Source organism: Phalacrocorax aristotelis, chromosome 1 (genome assembly GCF_949628215.1).
Source record: "Phalacrocorax aristotelis chromosome 1, bGulAri2.1, whole genome shotgun sequence".
In the NCBI taxonomy this organism is placed as follows: domain Eukaryota; kingdom Metazoa; phylum Chordata; class Aves; order Suliformes; family Phalacrocoracidae; genus Phalacrocorax; species Phalacrocorax aristotelis.
This window is the reverse complement of record NC_134276.1, coordinates 136790395-136804133: the sequence shown is the minus strand read 5'-3', so window position 1 is coordinate 136804133 and position 13739 is coordinate 136790395.

The following is a 13739-nucleotide window of genomic DNA, read 5'->3' as shown; positions in this document are numbered from 1 at the left end:
GTTTAGAAAAAGACTTTTCTGTTGGCTCTGAGGGAATGACGGACAGAGGATCATTTGGAATGGTTTGGAAAGGTCCTTGAAAATATTCATGCATTAAAAATTTTATTCCTCTGTTAAAACATTCAAGTTTCCTTGCAGTAAACAATAAGCTCTCATTCTTCCAAAAAAGTCTTACTCCTGAAGACGTCACTTATATGACACTCTACTGGTACAGAATAGCTAGTGTTTGGAAAACCTGTGCTTAGAAACCATCGAAGGTTAAATTATATATAAATATATATAAACTCTTTCAGAAAATAAATAGAACAAATGTTGGATCTATGGGTAAGAAAAGCTGGGCCTGGTTGTTTAATTGACAAAAAGGATAAGAAATTAGACTGAGGCTGGGGTTCAACCAAGAGGTAATTGAAGGCCTGTACCTGAGAAATGAAAGAAATACAAGTAGAGAAGAGATGAATGAGAGAAGGCAGAAGCAGAACAGAAGGGGAATATTCTCTGAGTGTCTGTCAATTAGCAGAGGTGTCATTGAGACCCTTCAGTTATATAATAGGGAGGGCAGTGATGTTACATCACAGGAAAGACATGATAAATAGACTGACTTTCTTATTTCTTAGTATTTTTCTTTCATGTTATTCCTGGATAACAGAAGTCCAAGGATATTATCTGTGGCCATAAAAGCTACAGAGATCTACTGTTAAGGTATGGATCATTGAAAAATACAGTAGAAGGTCTGGCAGAAAAGATACTGCATGAAGTATGTGATGGGCAAAAAAAGACTGAGGCTGTCATTGCTAGACTGCAAATTGTAGAATGTGAGGATTCAGTATTCAAGTACCAAGTCAAGCAGCAAGAACTTGATATATTGACAAATCTAACCAAATTGGTGAACAAAAACAATTCAAATCACAGAATGTGTAATGTTAGGGTATCAATAATAGCTGAAAATATATGTTTGCATGAAGAATGTGTGTGTGTTTATAAGCTTCTCAGGCAATACAGGTCTGGTCTAGAGACCCTTTAATAAAACCTCCATCATTCTGATTGTGTAAGATCTACAGATTAAATTGGAATAGTTGAAAAACCTTCCTCCAAAAAATGTATGAGGACTGGTTTTTTTCTATCCTTTTCTTTTTTAGGTAGCAATACTACTTTTAAATTGCTTTCAAATGGTTGATATTTTAACTAGCTGGCAAGAACCAAATTTTGAGAAGTACACCCCACCCCACACTACTCCTGAATTCTCAACAGAATGCTAGCAGAAAAATGGGGAAAATACCACTGTTGGGCCCAAAGAAATCTTAGTAGGTTACTCCAGGCAAAAACTGAAGAATTATTCAGTCTTATTTAGAAAAATAGCTTAAAATTTAAAAGTTATTTTGAAACAGCTCTAGTTATAACACTAACTTAGGAATAAAGCCAACAGTTGTATTGTTGCATTTTTTCCCCCTACACTTATTAATTAAGGTCTGTTTAAGTCCCATCCCCAAGACCTACTCCTTCCATTATGAAACTAGTATTAATCTTACAAAGCATAAGATATTTCTGTGCCTTCAGCATGATGAGGGGAACTGCCATGACTGATAGCAATTAGTTATTCACCCCTGGGTGAGGGAATTGGTAACGGAGTGGCAAGTTAATGAAGACTTAGGTATTCATTATTGGGGTCTGGGAAAGATTTCTTCAGAGATTATTTACAACATGTTAAATCTTTCCTCTGGCAACAGAATCACCACCTGAGTAGAAGGGACACCAACAAGGAGACTAAATCACATCTTCCACCTGCCAATTTGTCACTCAATGACTCCCATCAAGTCAGCACAAAAATATGCCACTACGTGTGGATCTTGTTCAGTTTCTAAAATAAATAAACATGCAATCAAGTGTCTCCATTGTATAAAATACTGCAGACTGAAATCTCCACACCTGCTCGTGCAAGCAGTGTTTTACTGTGAGGACAGCAGGTCCTCCAGGAGGTTTTGTGGCAGCGCAGTTGTAGCTACGAGCTCCCATTGCTTCGCTGAGTCTGGACTGAGGTCTCAGATTAAGGCTGTAGATGTGAGTTTCTCCTGCCTAGTGTCTCACATACCTCTTAAGCTTACTCTGGCTCTGTACACAGTTTTCCAAACATAGGCTCCCCAGACTAAGCCTCTGAGATGAGATGAAGTCGTCTTCTTAATCAGTAGTAGGTGTATTCAAAGGGAGATTTTCACCCTAGGAGCCTCGTGTTTGGCATGTATGGTTCAAGATCCCATGTGTACCTTACCAGGCACATAAAACCTGAAGTCCCCAAAAAGGTGGTCTCCCAGAAATTTTTACTTACATGGTCTGTAGGTTCCTATCCTCCCTTAAATTAACATACAAGTTTATCTACATTTTGCTTTATCTCACATCGAAACATGAATGAAGACTAAGGTTCAGAAATCTGGCAAGGAACAGAACAACCTTTAAAAGCAAAGACCTGGATGCCTGCTGATGCCTGAGGGCTAAATCCTGGTGTTAGTGAGTCTGGCGTGTTATTTCTGTTTCTAGGAGACAGTTCCTATCTTCTCCCTAAACAAAGGGGTGTGAATTCCCAGAGACAAATTCCCAGAGTTTGGGATCCAACCAGAAGACAGACAAATAAAAAGTAATCTGTCAAGACACTTGGCATAACATAAAGCATGAGCATGGGAGCAAAATTCTTCCCTCTTTGGCATATGCCTTTAGTCATCAGGAGGGAAAAAAAAAAAAAAAAGAAAGGGCTATTTTCAATGACTTATACAGAATTTCTCTTAGCTAAAGGCTACATTGTTGCCTTGTCCCTCTCAGGCCTTCTTCAGGTAAAGATGGAGACAACCCAGAGTTGTACAAAACAATTCTGGGGAGCATGGGTAGAAAAGTGGTATGTTGGTCCTGGCAGTTCAACCACCTTTGGCAACAAAACAGTGGGGTCCCCTTTGCATTTGTTGCATTTCCTATATATGCTAGCCATGGTATATTATGAAGGGAATAGCAACATAAGGTTTTATCACTTTTTTCCCTAACCTTCCTTTATTAGAACAAATCCTTGTATTCTCAGGGATCAGGATCAGGCAAGGTCTGTTTAAAGCTTTCAGCCACACTGTTGATGGTCTTTACGCTAGGGCGTAGAATAGAAAGTAAAAAGAAATTATTTGCACCCACGTCAGAGATCAGCCATTAAATGGCTCAAAGGACCATATGCCAAATACACTTTAGCACCTGTGGGTGCTGCCCTTGGGACAGGCAAGTCACTGTCCTGACTCCCCTGGAGCCCACAAGCCTTCCATGGGAGAAGCAAAAGGAGAAACACTAGGCACAGAACTGTGTTGCAGACTTTTTTCATCATGCCTGAAATCTCATGAAGTTAATTAGAGAAATGAGGTTTGGGGGGTTGATTGTGGGTTCTCTTCTCTTCACAAACCACAAAGAGACACAATTAGCTGTTGGCTAGACCAATGCTGCCCACAGCTAGAGTATTCTTGGCAGAGAATATTTTCTGTATGGCACTCACTCAAATACAGCTTTGTTTAAATTTTCAGTTCATCTCTGTGCAGTTGGTTAGTTAATTGTGTTTTGCAAGTGGCAATTTACAGTTGGAGACAACACACTTTTTCCTAAATAGAAGTCACCTTGCCTTAAGGCATTGTATTCAACTCTGATATATCTAGCATATTCCGCCTGTACAGTCTATCCTCAGTGATTAGCCTTGACTAGTTCAAGCTTGGTTTATAGAGGTTCCAGGATTCCTGAAGGAGAAATTTCTCCTCAACAAAAGAGACAGTGTAGCAGCACAGGCTTGGAAAGCAAAAGCCAGAGAAAGCATCCTGTGCCCAGCAGCCACACCAAAGAAACATCTTTTTTTATGCTTATTACCCATGAACCTTGTCACATTTTAACTGTGAGAGCCATGTCACAATGTGGGTATGACAGGTATTCCCAAATGGAGGACACAGTAAGACCAGAGTGTGATTTCATGAGGCAGTCTGCCCAAAGAGTTAGTTCTACAGACCCTAAACTACAGCTTGGGTACTTGTCTGAAAGTAGAAGGGTGAGATCATAGGAGGTCTGAGGAAAAGATGGATGGGCATATTCTCTGTTAGTTGGCCCATGGGAGAGAGTGAGTATGCCAGAGCCAAACTGTAATTGGTCCACCTGAAGAACAGAACTAATTCAACTCTATGAGATATAGCCCATGCTCAAAATCTAACACCTGTGCTGAAAGGAGGCTTTTCATGGGGCAGAAAAAAAGTCAGAAAAGCCTTGAAATTCTGTTATCCAAAGCCTTACTCATGCTATGGACTAAGTAGGTCTTCAATAATCAGTCAGCTCTGTCTTCTCTTCCCTCTTCCCTATGAGATGTCATCATGTCCCTCTTGCCAAGGACAAGCTCCTACCTAACCCCAGGTCGCAGTTTCTAAAAATGCATAAATATTCAATGGAAAAGGGGCAGAAATACAGAGCCTCCGCCTCTTAACTGAGTACCCTTATCACTAACATACAAGATCATATTTATACTTTTCATCTTCCTCTTCTGAAGGACATTTAGCAAGACTTTCAAAAGGGCAGCTTTGACAACAAAGCCCATGCAAGAGTAAGTGGCAGTTACTCTATGCACCAGGATATGGGAAACTGTCCCAGAAGGGTTTTGGGAGTTGAATCTCCCACATGCTTGGTGAGTGTCCTAAATTCTAATTTTTCATAATGGGAAGCTGGGGTTGGAGCTTCAGTGATCAAAATGTAGGTGAAAATTCAGGCATCTTTAAAGAGCAGCAGAAGATGAACCGGGGTCATAATGGCTAAAGTTTTAGACCTAGGCACTTACAGGTGGTATTTAGCACATATATTGGGGAAGTTGGTTGTCTGATTTATTTATTTGTATGTGTGGAGGGGGGTGATGTTGGACGTGCAGGTGCTTCAGCTTTTCTCCGTTTTTTCTGTTAAGTGAACACACAGCTGTTTCCCAGATGCCCTGCTAAATTCAAACAGAAGTTTAAACAAAAATGCACAAAGGAGCATGAGGTGGGTGGAAGCAATGGGTGGAAGAACAGGAAGAATAAACACATTTGAAGAATAGGTGCTATTTACAGGTGCTATTTATGTTTGGATTGGTGAGGGTGATACAGTCCATGCTCTCTCAGCCCCTCATCTAGAATGAATGGACATGGAGGAGAGGCAGGGGAAGGAAGTCACCCCTCAATTCTTCCCTGCTATTTGCTGAATATTGGAATTCAGTTTTCATTCTGAATAACTGCAAGTGGGCACATCAATGTCACAGTGCCAGATTTATTCTTAAACCTTGAAGAAACAATAGGGTTTGCAGGTAGGGCACATGATTCACTCTTGTGAGGGGCAAAGGGAGGAGGAAGGAAGGAAGGATCACAGTGGCACTCTGGTTACACGCACCTCCCCTGGGAACACCATGCCCTCCCTCAGTGCAGAGATTCAACATTGAGCAGTCTAAGGCATCGTGCTCATCAAATGTTTTCCTCTTTCACCACCTGCTTTGTACACCCTCCAGCATGCTTTTGGTGGAGCAGTTCTCCCTCACAAGCTATGGCTCTGTCTCTAGAAAACAGGGTAGGTTTCTGTGATAAAAAATACCTTTATCAGATAGTTCTGCAATTTCTCATGTGTATCCAAGGAACTCACCTGCCCCCTGCTCACTAATCCATCTCCCTCGGGTTGCTCTCAGCACACCAGACCTCTGGGAAGTTCTCTGCAGCTGCCAAACTTGAAAAATAAAAAAGAAATCACCCACTGCTAAAATGTTCTGTCCTTCTGCCTCTCAGTATAAAATTCCTCCAAAACGGCTCTTCACCACATGTTGATGACCAATACAAAAAAAAATTGATCTGACAGAACTCAAAACAAGAACAAATTTAATAAAGAAGAGGAGAGAATGACATCTGTCATTTGCTTCCAGTCCTGGGCATACCCAGGAAGTTACTTCTTAAAACTGGTGTGTGTTTACATCTCTTTTTTCTTTTTCTTTTTCTTTTTCTTTTTCTTTTTTCACTCTTACTGAACTCCAGATAGCTGACTTCATAAAAGTTGAAGTTTATAAACCCTACAAAACCTTAAGTTTATAGGGTTTAGTGATGCAACTAAAAGAAGCAATTATCATCTAAGAAATCAAATTACATTAACATGTGTGAATGCATTTAAAACTCTACATTTCTAAGCTACAATTTTCTGCTAAATATCCAAGTAAAGATAGAATATTTGTTGATAAAAAGAAGCATAAATGACTACTGCCCTCTCTTTGAAACTTTCTGATTAAGTTACAACCAGTTGGCATAACAGCTATCTCCAACTAATCAGAACAATCTTTCTTATAGACCATCATACCAATTGTCTTTTTACAGATAACTAACAATTATAAGCCTTAAACATTAAAATAAACTCTTTTCTCAAGTTCAGGGCATAAAATTAACATAATCTGGATCATAGCCTACCACCAAATTCCCATTTTCATTAAGATTTTATATTACATTCCAAAATCTTATTTGTATCATATTTGGTTATGCATCATGTTGACAGTCAATAAAGTCAGAGATGTAATACCTGAAGGCATTTATTAATATTAATATTGTGGACCCGTATTGGTAACCTCCATGGAAGAAATAGGCAGTTTCTCTGAGCAATAATTTGTACAGCTGACATGTTTGTCATCAGGATTTTGGTCTGTCATGACACAATGATTTAGCTTGATAGGTCTCACTCCTGTCACACTGCCACTGTTGTTAAAGAAAAATTTGCACTGACTAGTGCCAAAGAAAGGAGATAATGTAGAGAACAGGACACGTTCAAGGGGATTTGTCTTCACAAAGAAAAGAAAGAATGTGTTGAGGCTACTGTGATGAAAGGTTATATTTATGCATTATGTCCTGCTTTGAGTGCTATGAGCACTGACGTGGCATCTACAATAACAGATTCTTAATCCAACTAAAGAGTTGCTGGTTTTCAGCAACTGAAGATCATCAAAAGGCTAGAGAAATTCTCTTTGATGCCTTCCTTTTTTTCTTGCCCAATGTCTCCTTACCCAATCTTTTCACAGAACAGCAATGAAAAAAATTACTTCAACACAAGCAAGCTCTGTACTGGGATTTGGGGACTGGGGCATTGCTTGGGGATTAATACATTGCTATCTGTGTCCCCCAGATTGCACCGCACCTGCAGCAGGACTGAAATTAAGAAGCAATACACCAGCTACTTGCCTTATAGCTTTTCCATGTACTAGTTACAGCAAAGAAGCTGACGCATAATTTTCAGTTGACACTCACATGTACAAGCTCTGAATTTCAGTAGCACTGTTCACTTCAAAGCGTTGTTTTAGGACAGAGAAGTAGCAAATACATGCTTACAAACAATATACTGCAGAAGGTATTAATTATCTAAGTCACAGATTATTCACCATAATTCTCAGATGATGTTTTGTATTGTATTAAAAGGATACCAGGCAATGTTTCACATTAACTATGCAAACGCTGGATAACACTCTAGTGGATGGCTGCTAGCCATGTGGCTCCTACCTCAAATGTGAGTTGGTGCAAGTTGTTATAATTTGCTGCTTTAGTCTCCTTAAGGTATGAGGGTGGCTTAAAATGTTTTCCTTATAAAGCACATTGATAGAGATCAAGAGAGCATTTTAAGCCCGAGGAACAGTCTACCTAGTGGAAGCATAGATTGCATTGAACTAAAACTAGTGATAGGAATAGCAAAATCCACATGTGCCTAAATGGATATAAAGGAAATTTAGGACACAAATAGAGTAAAACTTAAACAATGCTAGGCACATCTCTACTACGTTCACTGTAAGATGACTGGCAAATGTTGGTTAAAAATCATGGCCCCTTGTAATGCATATAGGAATCATAACACAACATCTAGGGATGAATTTTACAGCTCTTCAAAAGTACATATCAACACTCCATTCTTTGGACCCTTTGCTGTGCAAGAGAATATCTATGTATTTACCTGAGTTTGTTTTGTTTCCTCTTCTGCTCTGCCTTTTTTTGATAAGGTTAGAAAACTTTAAATAAAATTTAGCTAGCATTTGAATATATGAATTAACATCTAGACTTTCTGCCTAGATAAAAACATGTTTTCTTTCACTTACTGATGACTTCCAGCTGGCTCTATTTTCTGCCCCAGCCCCCAATCTGTCAAAATTACAATCTCTGCTTTCCTGGTTAACCTTTCAATCCTCTATCTGCTAGAGATCTTATAATTGCATTACAAAATTTAATTTTTTGTCTCTCCATGTAGGTTAGGTAGAACTAGAAACCAAGATAATACTGCTTGAGACCTGGTGTTAGTATAAGTACTATAACCTTAGAAGTAGCCACAAAGTATATAAAGATCTGTAAGAGATTATGTGATTTTAGGAGTGTGTTGGAATTTGACAATTTGCTGGGACGTGGTGCATTTGAATAGCACAAGCAATTAGATTCTTAAATAGCAATAGTCAAAAATTAAATGAAATTAATATTAAAGATACACTACATTCAGTGGTACTGAGTTTGCAAGTGTAGCTATTACAACAGCACATGTATTTGCCAGTCAAAACCACATCTATGTTGGGAAGACAGAGAACGAGAGAAAATCCATGATTCAAAGAAATTCCATTCCAAAAGGCCAGGGTGTGTCACTTTTCCCTGTGTTTTCTCTGCTCCATTATGTAGCAATCTGGAAAGATTCATAGAAATCTCACCCATTTTGGAATCATAAAATAATAAATAAACTACAGGAAGACTGATGAGGCTGATGTTTGAGGATAAAAGCAGGAAAAAAATATAGCAAATTTGAAATGCAGATGAATTAACATTATAAGAACTTGATCTCTTACCTTGTTAAATGTTTATATCTTGAAATAATATACAAACTATTTGCACAAACTTTCATTCTTTTCCGTCTGTTTTCTGCAGAATTTGTATAATTGACACCTGAGTGTGGAGATAAATCTGTAGCACCTCTCACAAAATGTTACATAAATTTAGCCAAATGCCAAGTCCCTAACATAGCTTTGCATCATTACAGGACAGCATCAATAAAGTTTTAAGAAAATGAGTAGTTGATTCCCATGTACAAAAGTTCTTTATCATGTTGTAAGTAGTAAAAAAGATTAAAAAACAGTTGTGATCTTTTAGAAGAACAGAAGGCAAAATGAGAAACTCTCTAAATTTATTCAGGGGACCCTGCTGCGATAGTGGGCTGAAAAAATGCCACACCCCAGGATCCCCCCTCCCCACATATGCAATCCCACTCTCATCTGAAACACCCTAGAAAACAGCAATGCACTCCTCAGACTCTGACTAGGATCTGGATTTTGCAGCCAGGGCCCGTGCCCATTTCTAACCTCTGCTGTTATCAGTCCCCATAAGAATTTTGTTGATTACAGCTTCACTGCTATGAGGAAAAGTACCCTGTAACAGTTCATTTTTAAAAATTCGGTTGACTGAATTTGACCAGACAAGTACACACGTGTGTTACAGAATCCTGTCTGGAGTACTTGCAGCCTCTGATTCAAGATACCTACTTACCAAGGGCTGAAGGAGAGCACTGCTCTGTCTTGGGGGACAGTAAGCAGTCTGAGCAGACACAGTGCCTCCACAGCATGAAGGACAGCTGCCATATATTCAGATAGTCTTCCATACCCTCCTTTCTGCCCCTGCCCTGACCCATGTGTAAGTTAAGATCCAGCAACTCTAGAGGCACTGCCTGGTGCAGACTCTGATCAAGGTACCAGAAATATAGCAGCAGTGCTGGTAGTCCCATACCTCTTTGAAAATAGAAGGATGGAATTCATGAAGTCATTTTGCTGCTCATTCACCAGTTTTAACCCTGAGTTGAATGTTATTTCTACTGTTAATTTAAATATTATTATGATTGTTCAAAAACATTATCAGTTCAGTACTTCTTTGGAACATGAAATGAACAAGTGGAAAATTTTCTTCTGAAAAAATATAGGTTGTAAAGCTGGTGTGGCAGCTTATAATTTATTCCTTCCAAATTGTCTATGAAAGAAAGAGGCTTCAGGAGATAATTTAGAGTCACACCGCTACTTAGCCACCTTGTTGGGATATCTCCATGACCATTTCTGCTTCTAATTAATGAGTAATGGCACTTTCAACTATGAAAGCAAGTCTCTTTGACTGCATGAGAAGAATTCATTTCAAATACTGTAATGCTGAAGTGCATTATGTGAATGAGAAAAATCTCAGTAAGTCATTTAGATCATGATCTGAATGTCCACATGGGCATAAAATATAAAACACCAAGCTTACAGCCCCACTGGAAACATTTATTTCCATTGCCAACCTCTTCTTTAAAACATCTTTCCTCTGGCATTACCAAAATAAGACGAAAGTTAAAAGCAATGCTGATAATTGGGCCACCAACAGAATTTAACCAAATATAGTTTATTTCCAATAGAGAATTAACTTCCTATTTCAGATAGACATGTCCATCTTGGATCCCTTTATCAAAAATGACTGTCTAAGAAACCAGCTGAAATTAAATTAATGCCACACACTTTATAGGCACTGGCTAATATCCAGAGTGCTAAAATGGCAATGCAGAATTGTAAAGGCACAGGCATATTGTTTATATGTGTTGGCTGAAATCCAAAATGGTTACAGTAAGAGGGAGAATAAAACATTAGTAACAGGGCCCTCTGTTCCTCACTTTAAGCTAGCAAGTGTAACACTTTAGCTGGAAATAGGTGATAATTATGAAACATAGTCACATAAACCACCAGGCATAGATCCTTTGTAATCCTGAGCACTTACACCTGGCAGACACTGGAGGAGAAAGAGGCATAGACACACTCTGACAGTCTCACGAATGGACCAAAGCAACGGTGGTTTGGTTCTCCTCCATGCTGCGTGACTTTTAGATGAGCAAGGGTGTTGATGGTTTTTCAAGTCTGCTACGCTGGCTTGTATTTTATTTTACAAAATTAGAGGCTGAGCAGGTTAAGCCAGTCCTCAATGGGAGCCAGAAGATGCTGCATCTCAGAGAGGCAGCCAGTCTGATAGTTGGCCTTTGTAAGAAATAGTGTTCAGGAGGAATACCCCTGCTGTCTCCAGGGTCTGGAAAAAGCCATCTGTAGCCTGATGGAGAGCTTTTAAAGACCTTTTATTCCTCCCCACCCTTCTTTCTAATGTAACAGAAATGTAGCAAGGGCACAGACATCTCTGGTATTTTCAAAATTTATTTTTTACTAAAAAGAAGTCCCCAGATGCAAGGCTTCATCCTGGTTCCTGGCTATGCAGTGCTGACTATGCACACTGAAAGCAGCATGGGTAACCGAGACTGCCTTCCGAAGGTGGGAAAGACATGTCATAAGCCATGTCAAGATTCTTGAGGTCTGTATCTGCATCCTAGAGGGGTCATCCCGAACTCCAGCTAAGTGCATAATTCACAGAAATTACACTGATTTTGTAGTCGTTAGTTTATTTTTCACATATTTGCCATTGGAAATTATTCTCCAAAAGCTTAATAATAGAGTTGGCCTGGAGGAACAGAATCAACATCCCATGGAAAATGTTGAGAGACTGGAAAACAAGTTCATATTGATTCACAATAAACAAAACAAAACAGAAAAACACAGGCGTTGTTCATTGGTTAGGAATTCTGAAATATTCCACTTTGGGAGTTTGGTGGCTTGCTTGCTGCCCAGCTTAAAAGCACCATCATTTCTGCTTTCTCAATGCAGGAAGAAAACTGCAATAATTTACAATTAAAAAAATTAAAAGGGAGAGGAAAAAAAAGCACCCTTTCAGGTTCCATTGTCTCTGAACCCATATACTTTGCCTTCTTGATCATCACCTTTTTTCTACCTTCAGGTTTGAGCTCACCCCCTCTACAGGCAGCCTTAAAGTCTTTGCTTTTCTTCAATGAAAATAGGAGAAATGGACCAGAGTCTCCAGTGTAAGCTGCTGGGAAGATATCATTTTGATTTTTTAAGAGAAAACTGCAATATTCCAGTAAAATTGTTAATTTCCCATACAGGATCTAAGTCGTTCAAAACTGGAGGTTTTTCGTCAGGAAGATAACCTTCCAATGCATCTGCTTTATCCCAAATAGTCTAGACAAGGTCTAGACAATTAGCTTCTGGCTGTCAGATGATTTATAGACAATTCACTGCCAAAATCTGACATGCAAAACTCAAACTCTGCAGAATTATTTAGATGTTATAGAAGATGAATAAATTAAAATATATTTGAGAACTATCTGAATACTACCAATACTTTTCAACCTTTATTTCAAAAGCTGCAATTCAATTGTGGACACACAAGTATCAGGTGCAATTTGACACACTTGAGGATATCTAAGACATTCACGTGAGCTAGACAGAAATAACACAGGACTCATGGAAAGCCTACCCCTTCTGAAGCAGCAGCTCCAGACAAACAGGATATCAAAGAACAGCTCAGGTGATGTTAGATGTTGATGTTTAGAATACCACCACAGCTGAATACCACCCCAACCCTGCTTTCTTTATGTATCCTTTAAGATTTGCTTTTTCAACTATCTCTAGCCAGAAGTGTATTTATAAGAATCTTGCCCAAAAGTAAACCTAGCTTAAAAAGAATTCCAGCTCATTGACTTAGAACCAAGAAGTTGGATTCTTTTAAAAACCATTTCTTCTGCAAACTGCTGCCTTTAACATGGGTCCTCAGGTAGCATAATGCTGGTACCCACACAGGTTTTTCAGAGGAATAGTAATAGGCAGTTTGATAGAGCAGTTGCTTAATGTGCTACAGAGAGAAGTTTGTACACACATTTGTATGTATGGGAAGATCCCACTCTCTTTTGGCAGTGCAAAAAGGGATAAAGGCTTACTAAAGAAAGAAAGCACATCTGACTGACTGCGTACATGGTACAGCAGTGTTAAACTATCTGGAAGGATCAAATCCTTAATAATCACTTTTCAGAACAGAGACAAACTTTTACTATCACTTATATCAATAATAAGATGACAGGGTATTGCTGAAGAGGACAGCCTCTGAAAGCTGTGACAGTGTATCAGTCATCTGACAAATTCCATACCCTTATCTCTTACCAACATAAAAGCAGCGATAACAGACCAAGACCTGGGTTTATGAAAGCAACACTCAGGCTGTGTTGCAAAAACTGGTTTGGAAGTCTTAGAGAGTTTTACACTATTATAAAATCAGATATGTGCCCAAGACACTGCTGTAAAAAGATGGTGGTCATGATTTTATTTAAGTACCCATATCTCCTTATGCAAGTAAGATGAAGAACATTTTATCTTTCAGGGGAAAATAAATGAAAGAAAAATTTAGTAACACACAAAGATAATGCATACAGTTTGACCATTTTAAAAGAAAAATGGATAAAGAGGAGGTATTGTGAGACAACAAGAGAAGAAGATTCCTGCATTTCATAGGAATGATGTTAGGAAAGTAGTTCTTCAGAAACATGCAGTGTCCTGGGGCAAGAGCTGTTTTTGATACATCTGTGATGACAGCAGTTTGTTAGAGACCCTGATTAGAGGGAAGTGTTCCAGCATGCAGAAGACTTTAAGGCTTTAACAACATGAAAAGGATGGCAATGGCTGGACAGACCAGATATCCTAAGGGGAGCCACAGCCAATGTTGAAGATATTCAGGGTATGGCCTAAGCAGTTAGTTCACCTTATATCCTGGTTGAGGGAAAGCACACTTGCGTAAACAGATGGTATAAACTTATTGCAGGGGTTCTTTTTTATT